The sequence below is a fragment of the Nyctereutes procyonoides genome, unplaced genomic scaffold (genome assembly GCF_905146905.1).
Source record: "Nyctereutes procyonoides isolate TBG_1078 unplaced genomic scaffold, NYPRO_anot_genome, whole genome shotgun sequence".
Taxonomy (NCBI): Eukaryota; Metazoa; Chordata; class Mammalia; order Carnivora; family Canidae; genus Nyctereutes; species Nyctereutes procyonoides.
Genome location: NW_026575135.1, coordinates 21,530,108 through 21,543,351, shown reverse-complemented (window position 1 = coordinate 21,543,351; position 13,244 = coordinate 21,530,108). Strand labels below are relative to the sequence as shown.

At 39.2% G+C, this 13,244-nt stretch overlaps 1 protein-coding gene across 3 annotated transcripts in view; it reads right to left on the bottom strand.

Annotated features, from left to right (window-relative positions):
• The window catches only part of RNF38 (ring finger protein 38), a 136,783-nt gene that overhangs the window by 66,916 nt on the left and 56,623 nt on the right, over window positions 1–13,244 (bottom strand). For all 3 annotated transcript variants that reach the window (XM_055302470.1, XM_055302472.1, XM_055302473.1), the window contains exon 2: window positions 2,010–2,080. The gene's annotated coding sequence lies outside the window, so the exon portion shown is untranslated. The remainder of the gene's footprint in view (window positions 1–2,009; window positions 2,081–13,244) is intronic.

Genomic DNA, 13,244 nt, shown 5'->3' with positions numbered 1-13,244 from the left:
AAGGATCTGAATTCTAAACATGCTATCTACTGCTTTCCTCCCCAGGACAATGACTGATAATCCTATTCAAAGCCACAATCTGTACTATCCAACTCTTGGTGGTTCTCATCCCACTTAATTCTGCTCTACATTTTCTTTACTCCACTGCACTTATTGTAACATACTATATTAATTATTTTTATTGTCTGCCTCCCCTGATAGACTGTACACTCATGAAGAAACAGCAATCTTTGTTTTGTATTCTGATAGATTTCCTAAGTGCCTAGACACATTGCTGCCAATCAATAATACACCTGACTGAATCAGTTGAATAAATTATAAATACACAGTCAAGAGACTAATCCATTCTCTCCATTCCCCCCCTGGGAAACAGTATCTGCAAACAGAAGAGAGGGAAGAGCAGTTTCTCACATTCTTTGAAAATTGGGCTGATCAAGTGACAAAAGCCTTAAGTTCTCTTCTCTATCCCCACTTATGTCATGAAAAAATGCCATCTCCCAAAAGCACAAAATTGGTCATACAAAGATTCAGAAATTAGGAAAAAAAAACATTTTAAAGTAGTCAGCAAGTTTCTTGCAGAAGTGGAGAGAAGTCTCATCCCCAGACTCTTAAACCTGGAGACAGAACAGAGCACAGTTTGGCATCACCACCATAAATGAACAAATGGAGAAAGGAATATTATACTTAGCAAGGGAAAGAAAACCCAAAAACATCTTCACAATTACAAAGCACAAATGTATGCAATATTACTGGCCTGAAGAGATCTTGCCTTTCCCTCTATCATCACTCAGGTTTTTTTCAAATGCTCATTTCTACAATCTGTGGTATACTGAATTTTACAGAGCCAACTATACAGTCTAGCAGTCTCTTTCAGCAGCTTGCTTCTAAAATAAGTTAGAAGTTAAATCCATGCCCCTGGATTACTGTAATAAAAAGAGACTCTGGAATGCTAAAAGCATACCACTCTCTCTGTAAACAGACTGAAATCTGTCTGAGCAAAGCCCACAAAGCAGAGAGATCAGCACACAGAACAAAGAAAACCATTTGGAAAATCCCAATGACCAACCAACTTCTTGATCTAGCTCCAACAGGATGAGGGAGGAGGATCTTGATTAAAACAGCAGAGAAAAAGATCACTTGGATTGGTCTGCCTTGGAAAACTACCAAGGGAGTGATACATTCCTGCATGTAAGACACAGGAAATGGGAGGGAAGCCACTGGAAACTGATGATGGAAAAGACTAAATTTAAGCCCATCCAACATCAGCAACCAGATGTTCCAAACAGCAAGTCCACATTAGTATTTATTGCAAGGGTTGAGCCATCAAGGGCACTGAGGAGTACTGGGAAGCCCCCAAAACCAGATTCCTTTAGAGAAGAAGCAAAATACCAGAATGAAACAAAACTACCAACAGTTTGGACCTGATTTCAAAAACAAAAAAACAGGCCCAGGGCAGGTTTCTTTGGCGTGAAACAGGTTTCATTCTCAATCCCCACCATTTAAATTGGGCTTTGGAAACAGAGAGGGGAAAAGAAAAAAAAAAAAGGAAACGGGGGGGGGGGGGGGGGGACGACACGTCAGTATGAGAAGAAACCATAATCTAACACAATCAACTACAAAAACAAACCAAACTGAAATGCCTAAGATATTTCAAACTAGAAACAGACACAAATTGCTGAGGTAATTAGCAGCTGTGGGAGTACCTATTCATATATTAAGATAATTCACTCAGTCTTCGCAAATGAGGAAGCAAAGTGACAGGAACAGGGATGAGGGCAAAAAAAAAACTGAAGTTTAGCAGGAGTCCAGCCCACTTCCTGAAAATAATCCTCAAGTGTTCTGGTGCAGTCTACTAATCTGACACATAAATCAGGAAGGCCTTCAGCATCTCAACGGTGTGCATAGCAAGGCACACCCTCCTGGCCCTATGTCCACAGTTATGCAAATGCATCCAACAATATTAGGGCAGCATGCATTTTTACCATGAGTGACATCAACACAGACCTCACCTTGTCACTGTCATCATGACAAATGTGGTCGTGATGGATGGACTGGCACTGAAAAGAAGCACCAACACTACCTACAAGAGAAAGAGAGGAAAAGTTAAGATGCAGTAAGTCCTTACATTTAAGCTGTTTTTCCAATTAAAAGTGTTTTTATATCTATTATCCCATCTAATCCTCAACAACACTCAGAAGTAGGCTGGATAGGGATTACTATTCATGCAGTCTAAGCAAAACAGTGAGGCTAACTTGCACAAAGTAGGAGTCAGTGAAGAAGCGGGTCTGAAACTACAAGCTTGTTCAAACCCCTTATTCACCACTTTCTACTACACTGAGCAGGTTAGCTTTCAAAGGCCACCTGAATAAGCATAACAGCTTTCAGTAAGGCAAACCTATTCAGGAAAAAATATACCCCCTTCTTCAGACTATACATACTTTCTTTGAAAAAAAAAAGCTGACCCTATAAATTCTTAGCATATAGATAACAGGGTCTAATACACAATCATGGAGAGCCTGGCTGGCTCAGTTGGTGGAGCATGCTAGTCTTCATCCTGAGGTTGTAAATCTGAGCCCCATGTTGGGTATAGAGATGACTTAAAAATAAAATCTTCAAAACAAAACAAAACAAAACAAAATAATAAAAAAAATCTTAAAAAAACATTTAGTATATAATCAGATTATAATTTATTACTTGAAAAGTATATATTTTAATATACCTATTTGTTAATTTAAAGAACTATTTCCTAATAACAACTGCTCTTAATAGCAACATTTCTAACAGGAAAACAAATGATTATTCAATAAAGGATTCAAACAACTCATTAGTCATTTTGAGAAAGTTTGGTTCTTACCTCACACCAAACAGAAAATGATGGCTCAAAGACATATGTAAATGTAAAAAAAAAAAAAAATGAAGTCAGTTTTAAAAGAAAATGCAGAATAAAAAAGGAATCATCTTGGAGTAAGAAAAACCTTTTAAAAATAACTAAAATAAAAACTATTTCAAAGGTCAGCAGGTAAAACTAGCTACCAAAGGTGAGCAAAACCCTTTCTCCTCTTACATACAAGAGTTTGACCTAGGGATAATCCCTGTTACCCGATTAAAATAACATGCCACCTATATGTTACTTTGCAAGTTTCTGTGAATCTGGTGACATGCAACTAGGCATGTCCCTTGCAGAGGATCCTGGAAACTATGTCTATGGAGTACTCTGCAGCACCCAATGTGGATAACATCTCTTTGACCCTGAGCTGTCAGAAGAGCACTTCAGAAAGTATGAACTGCTGCTACACAGACTACAAGGACTCCAACTATCTTTTATTTGTTTTTTTAAGATTTTATTTTTAAGTAATCTCTATACCCAATGTGGGGCTTGAACTCACAACTCTGAGACCAAGAGTCACATGTTCTACCAACGGAATCAATGATGTGCCCCAAGACTCTATCTTATGGACAAGTTATAGTTTCTGTCCTAAATACTCCTGAATCAAGTGGTGCCGAGGAGACCTATAATGATAGTTTTACCAGTCTGAATACATAAATGTTTAATTGAACCTAAGACATGGGCAGACCGGGTGGCTCAGCGGTTTAGTGCCACCTTCAGCCCAAGGCCTGATCCTGGAGACCCGGCATCGGGTCCCATGTCAGGCTCCCTGCATGGAGCCTGCTTCTCCCTGGAGACCCGGGATCACGTCCCATGTCAGGCTCCCTGCATGGAGCCTGCTTCTCCCTCTGCCTATGTCTCTGCCTCTCTCTCTCTCTCTCTCTCTGTGTTTCTCATGAATAAATAAATAAAATCCTTAAAAAAAATTTTATGAACCGAAGACATCCCACTGCCACCACCCATATTCTGCAAAACTTACCATGCCAGCAATTCAGATGTCCAATTATTTCATATGCAACTGAGAATGCTGCCAACTAAACTTTGACACACTCAATACTAAACATTTTTATTTCAAACTTACTGAAATAACTTTTTAGACTTCTTTAAAAGTAGATTTTATCATATTTTTCTTATATATTGATAGAAAATAATGTCAGAATGGCTATGATCAAAAACTCAAAAAATAACAAGTGTTGGTGAAGATGTGGGAAAAAAAGGAACTCTCATACACTGTTGGTAGGAATGCAAGTTGGAACAGCCAGTATGGAAAGCAAAAGTTAAAATTAAAAATAGGGGCACCTGGGTGGCTCGGACTGCCTTCAGTTCAGGCCATGATCCTGGAGTCCTGGGATCAAGCCCTGCATTAGTCTCCCTATCCGGTGGGGAGCCTGCTTCTCCCTAACCCTCCTCTGTCTCTCCCTCTGCTTATCCTCTCTTGCTCTGTCAAATAATTAAAATTTTTAAAAATTAAAAATAGAATTACCCTATAACCTAGTAATTCTACTACTGGGTATTTACCCAAAGAAAACACTAATTCAAAAACATATATGTATTCCTATGTTTACTGTAGTGTTATTTATAACAGCCAAGCTACAGAAGCAACAAAGTATCCACTGACAGATGAATGAATAAAGATGTGGCATGCACTTGGGTGTGCCTTTATGTCTTTTGCAACAACATGCATGGACTCTGAACGTACAATATGAATTGAAACCAGTCACAGGAAGTCAAATATCATAGGATTTCACTCATATGTAGAATTTAAGAAACAAAACAAAATGAGACCAAAAGAATGCAGGCTACTTTTTTAAAGATTTTTTTTAATATTTTTTTTTATTCATCCATTTTATTTATCAATTTGAGAGACAGAGAGATGAGCAGGCGGAGGGTCAGAGGGAGAAAGCGGAGCAGGCGGAGGGTCAGAGGGAGAAAGAGAAGCAGTCTCCCGGCTGAGCAGAGAGCCTGATGCAAGGCTCAATCCCAGGACCCGGGATCATGACCAGGGCTGAAGGCAGACACTTAACCAAGTGAGCCACCAGGTGCCCCACCTGGACTCTTAAATACAGAGAACTGGTGGTTTCCAGAAGGGGAGTAGGGGGGTGGTGGTGAGGGGTGAAATAAAGGGGATTAAGAATGCATTTATCATGATGAGCACTAAGAAACTGTACAGAATTGTGAATCATACTGTATACCTGAAACTAATATAACACTCTATGCTAATTATACTTGAAAGAAGAAAAAAATAATTAAATTGGCAATAGCAGAGAACATTATTTAAAAACTACAGAGGACGGGCAACCCAGGTGCTCAGTGGTTTAGCGCCGCCTTCAGTCCAGGGCTTGATCCTGGAGACCTGGGATTGAGCCCCAGGTCAGGCTCCCTGCATGGAGCTTGCTTCTCCCTCTGCCTGTGTCTCTGCCCCTCTCTCTCTCTGCCTCTCTGTGTCTCTCATGAATAAATAAATAAAACCTTTGAAATAAATAAATAAAATAAAAACTACAGAGGATTAAAAAAACTCCTTACTAGACAGATTTACAGTTAATTTCTTCCAATGTACAGATTCAATAAACCCAGTGACAGTGACTATTCCTAACCTATGGTAGTACAAGTTGTCTCTCGACTCATTTTATATGACACTGATTATAAAATACAAAAAAAGATTAAACTAAAAAACCAAATTAATCTCACTCAAACACTGGAATAAAAACAACTAGGGCCACCTGGGTGGCTCAGTTGGTAAAGTATCTGCCTTTGGGTCAGGTTGTGATCCCAGAGTCCTGGGATCTCTGCTCAGCAGGGAGCTTGCTTCTCCCTCTACTACCCCTCCTCCCTGCTCTGCTATCTCTGTCTCTCTCTCTCAAGTAAATAAATAAAATCTTTAAAGAAAAATACTAAATATAAGTGTAGCATACACAGTTTATACAGTATAGTGTAACATAGTATATGTAATACTACATGTATGAATAGTAATGTATTATATGTAATATAGTATGTCATCATAACCTACTCATGTTCACCTAAGAAAAACCTGATTCCTTACATGAAGTCAATAAAAAGAAAATTTATCAAGAAAGCATTAAGACAGGCGGCCCCCGTGGCTCAGAAGTTTCGCACTGCCTTCAGCCCAGGGTCTGATCCTGGAGACCCAGGATCGAGTCCCACATCAGGCTCCCTGAATGGAGCCTGCTTCTCTCTCTGCCTGTGTCTCTGCCTCGCTCTCTCTCTCTCTGTGTGTGTCTCTCATTAATAAATAAACAAAATCTAAAAAAAAAAAAAAAAAGGCAAGCAAGTAAACATTAAGACAAAAAACAATCTAAAAAAGTTTGATTTGGGGTGCCTGGCTGATTCATTCAGTAGACCATGCAGTTCTTGATCTCAGGGTCATGAGTTCAATCCCCACATTGGGTATAGAGCTTACTCTAAAAAAATAAACGAAAGATAAAAATAAAATTTAAAAATAAAAAATACCATGTGATATTATCAATACCCATTTCTCAGAAATACACTTAAAGAGGGATGCCTGGGTGGCTCAGTGGTTGAGCATCTATCTGCCTTTGGCTCAGGGCGTGATCCTGGGGTCGGGATCAAGTCCCACTTCGGGCCCCTTGCTTGGAGCCTGCTTCTCCCTCTGTCTGTGTCTCTGCCTCTATCATGAATAAATAAATCTTAAAAAAAAAAAAAAAGAAATACACTTAAGAATATGCTTAACACGTTTCTGATTGGAGGACAATTCTGGGGAGGATGAAGTGGGAAAGGTACAGTTGCCAAAAAAGTACAGCTATGGATAGAATAATATAAACCATACAGTTCCCCTCTAGTACTGTTACCAGTTCATTTAACATATTCCAAAACCATGTTTTGGTAGAAAGAATATACAATAATGTCCCAAATATTAAAATCTCCTGAGATAGAATGACAAATCAAATCATGACATCAACTATAGCACCAAAAATATGGTAGATGTGTTTTCAAGAGGCATTAGTAAAACTTAAACTTTCAGTTCCTATTAATTGAGCGTCATGCAACACTAGAATCAGACTGGTGAAAAAATCCATAAGAAATTATGGTTATAGATGTACATTAGATACCTTCAAAGAGGTACCAAAACATGTTATTTATTTCTTACACAAAATCCCTGTATTTATTTTTTTATAAGAGTTTTTTTTTTTGAAGATTTTATTTATTCATGAGAGACACAGAAAGAGAGGCAGAAAGGAGGAAGAGGCAGAGGGAGAAGCAGGCTCCTCAGAGGGAGCCTGATGTGGAACTCGATCCCAGGACCATGCTCTGAGCTGAAGGCAGACGCTCAACCACTGAGCTACCCAGGCATCCCAAAACCCCTGTATTTATATACCATGTCATGTGCATTTCTATTGAACAGAGTTTAAGAAAGACGAAACTGTGCTGGAAACAATTCACATAATACCTCTAATGACTGGGGGATACCACCACTTGGGACCATCACCAAGAACTTGGGACCCCATGAGAGCTGGAAAGATGAAGACTGAGACACATTATTTAGCAAATTAAAAGTCTCTTCTGAAAGAAAGGATTAAAAATAAATGAACAAGGATGTCTGGGTGGTTCAGTCAGTTAGTTAAGCATCTGCCTTTGGCTCAGGTCAATTGACCTCAGGGTCCTGGAATCAAGCCCTGTGCAGCAGTGAATCTGCTCCTCCCTCTCCCTCTGCCCCTTCCCTTGGCTCTTGCTTCTCTTTTTCTGTCTCTCTCTCTCAAATAAATAAATCTTTTAAAATAAATAAAAAGACATTCACAAATAAAAACAAAAAAACACCTAGGCACTGACTTTACACCTTTCATAAAAATTACTCAAAATGGAACACAGACCTAAAATGTAAAACACAAAACTATAAAACTTACAGAAGATTACGAAGGAGAAAATCTAAGAGACCTTGGTTTTGACTGAACTTTTAGGTACAACACCAAAAGCATAATCCATAAAAGAAAATAATTGATCAGATGGACTTTGTTAAATTAAAAACTTCTGTGAAAGACATTTAGAGAATTTTTTTTTTAAGCCACAAACTGGTAGAAAATATCTGCAAAATGTGTATCTGATAAAGGACTGGTATCCAGAAGTATTCTAAGAGCTCAAAACTCAACAGTAAGAAAACATACAACCCAATTTTAAAATGGGCAGGGTTTCTCTTTGACCTTGGCCCTGAATATCCGAACTCACTCCTTTGCCATTAAGGAAAGGGCCCTCTGCTGGAAAACCATGCAGAAACATCCAAGAGGTGAAAGAATACACAAAACCGCCAGCTTCCCTCTCCAGCTGTCCCTAGACAAAGGATGTAGACAGACTACTCAAACTGAATTCTGAAAGAATAAAATACAGATCTAAGGTAGCTTTGGATAAGCTAATCAGAAAAAGAAGTACAGGGTTGCCTGGGTGGCTCAGCGGTTGAGCATCTGCCTTTGGCTCAGGGAGTGATCCTGAGGTCAGGATCGAGTCCCACATCGGGCTCCTCGCTGGGAGCCTGGTTCTCCCTCTGTGTGTCTATAATGAATGTATTAATAAAATTAAAAAATAATAATAAGAAAAAGAAGTACACAGCAGCAAAAGAAGAAACAAGGGAGCCAATTTTTGAAACTTGAAAGAATCTGGTAGAGAATAAGCCAAATATAGTACATTAGATGATGATGTTTACCATGAGTGTTCTGATTTTTTTCAAATACATTTTAGAAAATTATTATTCCTGTTCAAGAACCTACCCTGGCACCCATAAGCATAGAAGGCGTAGGAGGCCCAAGTAACAGTATGCTTCCTTCCATGCAGACAAGGCTTGTTCTTTCCCCTGGTGGCCCATTCAATGGTCTACTCACCAAGATTTACATGGGAATAAAATTTTTATTATCATTAACTTGAAAATTAAATGTAAAAATTTATTCTCTTACAAATACAGCAACAAACTACATTAGTATCAACAGTATTTGTGACTGTGACACTAATAAAAACCACATTTAGTTTCATATATTAGTAGTTAAGGGTATATTGAAACGTCACATATATCACTACTTTGGAGGTTTTGTTTTTTTCCCCACACATATCACTATTTTAAATTTATGATAGCTATTAAGAACACTGTTAAGTATGTTATTTAATGCATTAAGAGATGCAAATGTACTTTTATTACAAATTAGTTTTTGATGTTTTGATAACTACATTCCCGCATAATTGATTTCCTTTGTAATCTCATGTATTTCACTTCATGCAATTAAAAACTCTCCTGGAAAGGGGCCTAATAAACTTCATCTAATTACCCAAGGAGTCCAAGACACACACCAAAAATTGGTACAAACCCTACTTTAGCTAGCAAAAGATGCTGGGCCCAGAGGAACAAATCAAATCAAAAGCCTTATAAAGAAGAAGAAGAAAAAAAAAAGCCTTGTAAAGGAAAAGAGACAAGTAACATCATGAGAAGAGCCAGGAAAATGTGTGAAACTGAGGGAAGATAACAGAAATGAAGATTAGGGGCACCTGGGTGGCTCAGGTCAGGATCTCAGGGTTGTGGGATCAAGCCCCTCACCAGGCTCCCTGCTTAGCTAGTCTGCTTAAGTTTCTCTCCCTCTGCCCCTCTCTCTGTTCACTCATGTGCACACTCCTTGTTCGCACTCCCTCTAAAATAAGTAAATCTTTGGGGGGCGGGAGCAGTGAAGATTAAAGTCAGGGTGTGAAGCCCAAAGTTTAAAACTAGGTAACACAGGGACACCTGGGTGGCTCAGTGGTTGAGCATCTGTCTTTGGCTCAGAGTGTGATCCCCGAGTCCCAGGATCAAGTCCCACAACGGGCTCCCTGCATGAAGCCTGCTTCTCTCTCTGCCTACGTCTCTGCCTCTCTCTCTCAGTCTCTCATGAGGAAATGAAATCTTTCAAAAAACAAAACTAGATAACACAAAGAGGTCAAGGGTGAAACAGGGACACAGCGAAGTGGAAAAGTTTCATTGCAACTGCCAAGAATATCAGCTAGTGTTTTAATCCACAGAAGCAAGGTAGTGAGGTAAAACAGAGACAATGTTTTCCATGTTCCCAGAGACCACTACACTGCAAAATCCAATAGTCAAGGGGCACCTGGGTGGCTCAGTTGGTTAAGTGGCTGACTCTGGATCTCGGGTCAGGTCTTTTTTTTTTTTTAAAGGATTTTATTCATTTATTCATGAGAGACACAGAGACACAGGCAGAGGGAGAAGCAGGCTCCATGTAGGAAGCCTGATGTGGGACTCAATCCTGGGACTCCAGGATCACACCCTGAGCCAAAGCAGACGCTCAACTGCTGAGCCACTAACGTATCCCTCAGGTCAGGTCTTGATCTCAGGGTTGTGAGTTCAAGGCCTGCCCTGAGCAGCATCACACTGGGTGTGATTTAAAAAAAAAAAAATCCAATAGTCAATTCTGAATCCTCATCTTTCTTGATCTATTCACAGCAACTGACCCACTTGATTCCACTCTCCTTCTGAAAACCCTCTTCTTCACTTGGCCTCAGGAAAATGTCCCACATTACTGACTTCAACTTCTTAGTCCCATCTGCTAGTTTCTCTTCATCTCCTCAATTTCTCAAAGTTGGAATGTTTCAAAGATCAATCCTCTGACTTCTTTCCTATCTATATTTACTCCTTTAGTGATCCCAACTAGTTCCATGGCTTTATCTCCACACCGACTCCCTCACCTCCCATGGGAAGGAAAACCAGATTTCTATATCCTTCTACCTACTCAATATCACTGAGATGTCTAACTAGCATCTCACACATACACATACAAAATTGAGCTCTTGATCTTCCCCTCCAAAACTCTTCCAATTTCAGTAAACGATAAAGCTATTCAACACCTGCTCTGGCCAAAGCCCTTGGCATCATCCTCAACTCCTCTCTTTCATTTATATCCCACGTTTGATCAATTAGCAAATCCTGTTGGCTACAATTTCAAAATATGCCTGAAATATAATTACTTCATAAATTCTCCACTGCTACTACCTAAGTAAAAAAGCCTGGACTAATGCAATAGCTTAACCGGTCTCCGTAGTTCAACTCTTTTCCCTGTGAACTTTCCTTACCTCCCCTCACCCAGTCTCTTCTCCAGAGTAGCATGAATGACCCTTTACATGTTCAGATAGATCACATCACTCTACTTCTCTGAAAACCTTGGTTCCATGGGAGACATGGGTGGCTCAGCGGTTGGGCTTCTGCCTTTGGCCCAGGGCGTGATCCTGAGTCCTGGGATAGAGTCCCAAATTGGGCTCCCTGTATGGATCCTGCTTCTCTCTCTGCTTATGTCTCTGCCTCTGTGTGTGTCTCTCTCATGAATAAATAAAATCTTAAAAAAAAAAAAGGTAAAAAAAAGAGAACCTAGAACCTCCTCACACGTAAAATAAAATCCAAAGTCCTTACACCTCGATCTTACAAGGTCTCACGTGACCTATCTTATATCTTTCTGATCTTATCTCCTGACACTTCTCCTTTCCTAAAAGGAAGTTAAACAGTAAATACATGTAACAAATTTTCATGCAAGAATGTAATATACCTAAGACACTGCCAAAGATCACTGTTCTTTGAACGCAGTAAAATGGCTTCTTAGTCCCAGGCCCATCCAGAATTCACTTTCCCCTTGGTAGACATGCAGTGTGATTTTCCAAATGACAAGTTCTAACAAGGATAGTTATAATGTAACTGAGACTCTTCTGCACATTACTTTAAAAAAAAAAAGGTTGTACTGAGTTTGTGAAATACAAATATACAATCCTTTTATATAAACGTCAGCAGAAAAACATTGTTGAGACATATTCCTTGAAATCTACATATAAAAAACATGAGGCAAAAAAAAAAAAAAAAGAGGCATTAAACCAGGAAACCAAACTACAGGGACTTGGGCAAAGGGTATATATCTTTAAAGGTGGTTAGCTCTTTCAGTTGTAATAGAAGTGTGGCATTTTGAGTACTGTGAGGATTAGTCCTCAATACACACATCTGAGATGGGGGTTTGCATTATTTAATCTAGAAATATGAAGTGGGTCCCTCTTAAGCACTGCCTAGACTCAACAGCCTCAGGAACAAAGAAATGAGGGTTTTTAAATGAAGGTTTCAAAGTCACAGGGGTGAAAGATACAGCACAAAGAATACAGTTAGTGGTATTGTAATAGCATTCTATGGTGACAGATGATAGCTACACTTGTGAGCTTAGCATACAGATCTGTCAAATCACTATGTCATACATCTGAAACTAACAACATTGTACGCCAACTGTGCTTCAATAAAAATACTAGTAAAATATGCATTTGTTTAGATTTTTATTCATAAAGTATTTTCCAGATGTAACATTTTATACTGAAAGAAATATTTTTTTAGAACTACACTCTTTGGGCACTTAGGTGGCTCAGTCAATTAAGCGTCCCACTCTTGACTTTCGCTCAGGTAATGATCTCAGGGTCGTGAAACCAAGGCCCACATCAGGTTACATGCTAGGTGTGGAGTTTGCTTAATAAATCTTTTTTAAAAATTGAACAAAAAAACAAATAAAATAAAAATGAAGTTCTGAACTACAAAACTGGACAGTGGGATGAGCAACAGCATCCATATAAGCTCCACATGCTTTCTGTGATCTATTCTACAAGATCAAAAGCAGTAGCTCCTATCGGCCAAAGTTTTACCAATTTAAGCATTAAAAACAACAAAAGTCTGTAGCTGACCCAAAACACATTGTATCAATGAAAACCTCTGAGTCTCTAATTGTACTCAACAAAAGAGAGAAAAGTAAAACTCTCTAGCATTTTTTTTTTTTAAGATTTATTTATTCATGAGAGACACAGACAGAGAGAGGGGCAGAGACACAGGCAGAGGGAGAAGCAGGCTCTTCACAGGGAGCCTAATGCGGAACTCGATCCTGGATCTCGGGATAACGACCCGACCCGAGCTGCAGGAAGGCACCCAACTGCTAAGCCACCCAGGCAACCCACTATCAATTCTTCTGATATCTACTACAACAGCTTCTGACTTCAAAAACTGGTAATTAAAACAAAAAAATCATGTAGTTATCCCACCTTTTAAGAGTAACCAAACAGCCCTAGTTCTTTCTAGTTCTACAATATAGAAGAACAGCAGTAAAATATGTGTTGAAAGTCTTTCAGAATTAGGAAACATCATTTTGCAAACCCCGTAAAACTGGTGATTCAGGCAAGAGTCATCAATTAGGTTAAAATCATTAAGTGATAGGCTGACAGAAACTTCTAAGTGCTAAAGTAACACTAGACAGGTTACTTGGTGATTGCAGAGAGAACTACACAATAAAGAGGTCAACTCCCATCATGTTAATTGAGGAGTCAATCAGCATCATTAAGTGGGCCAACC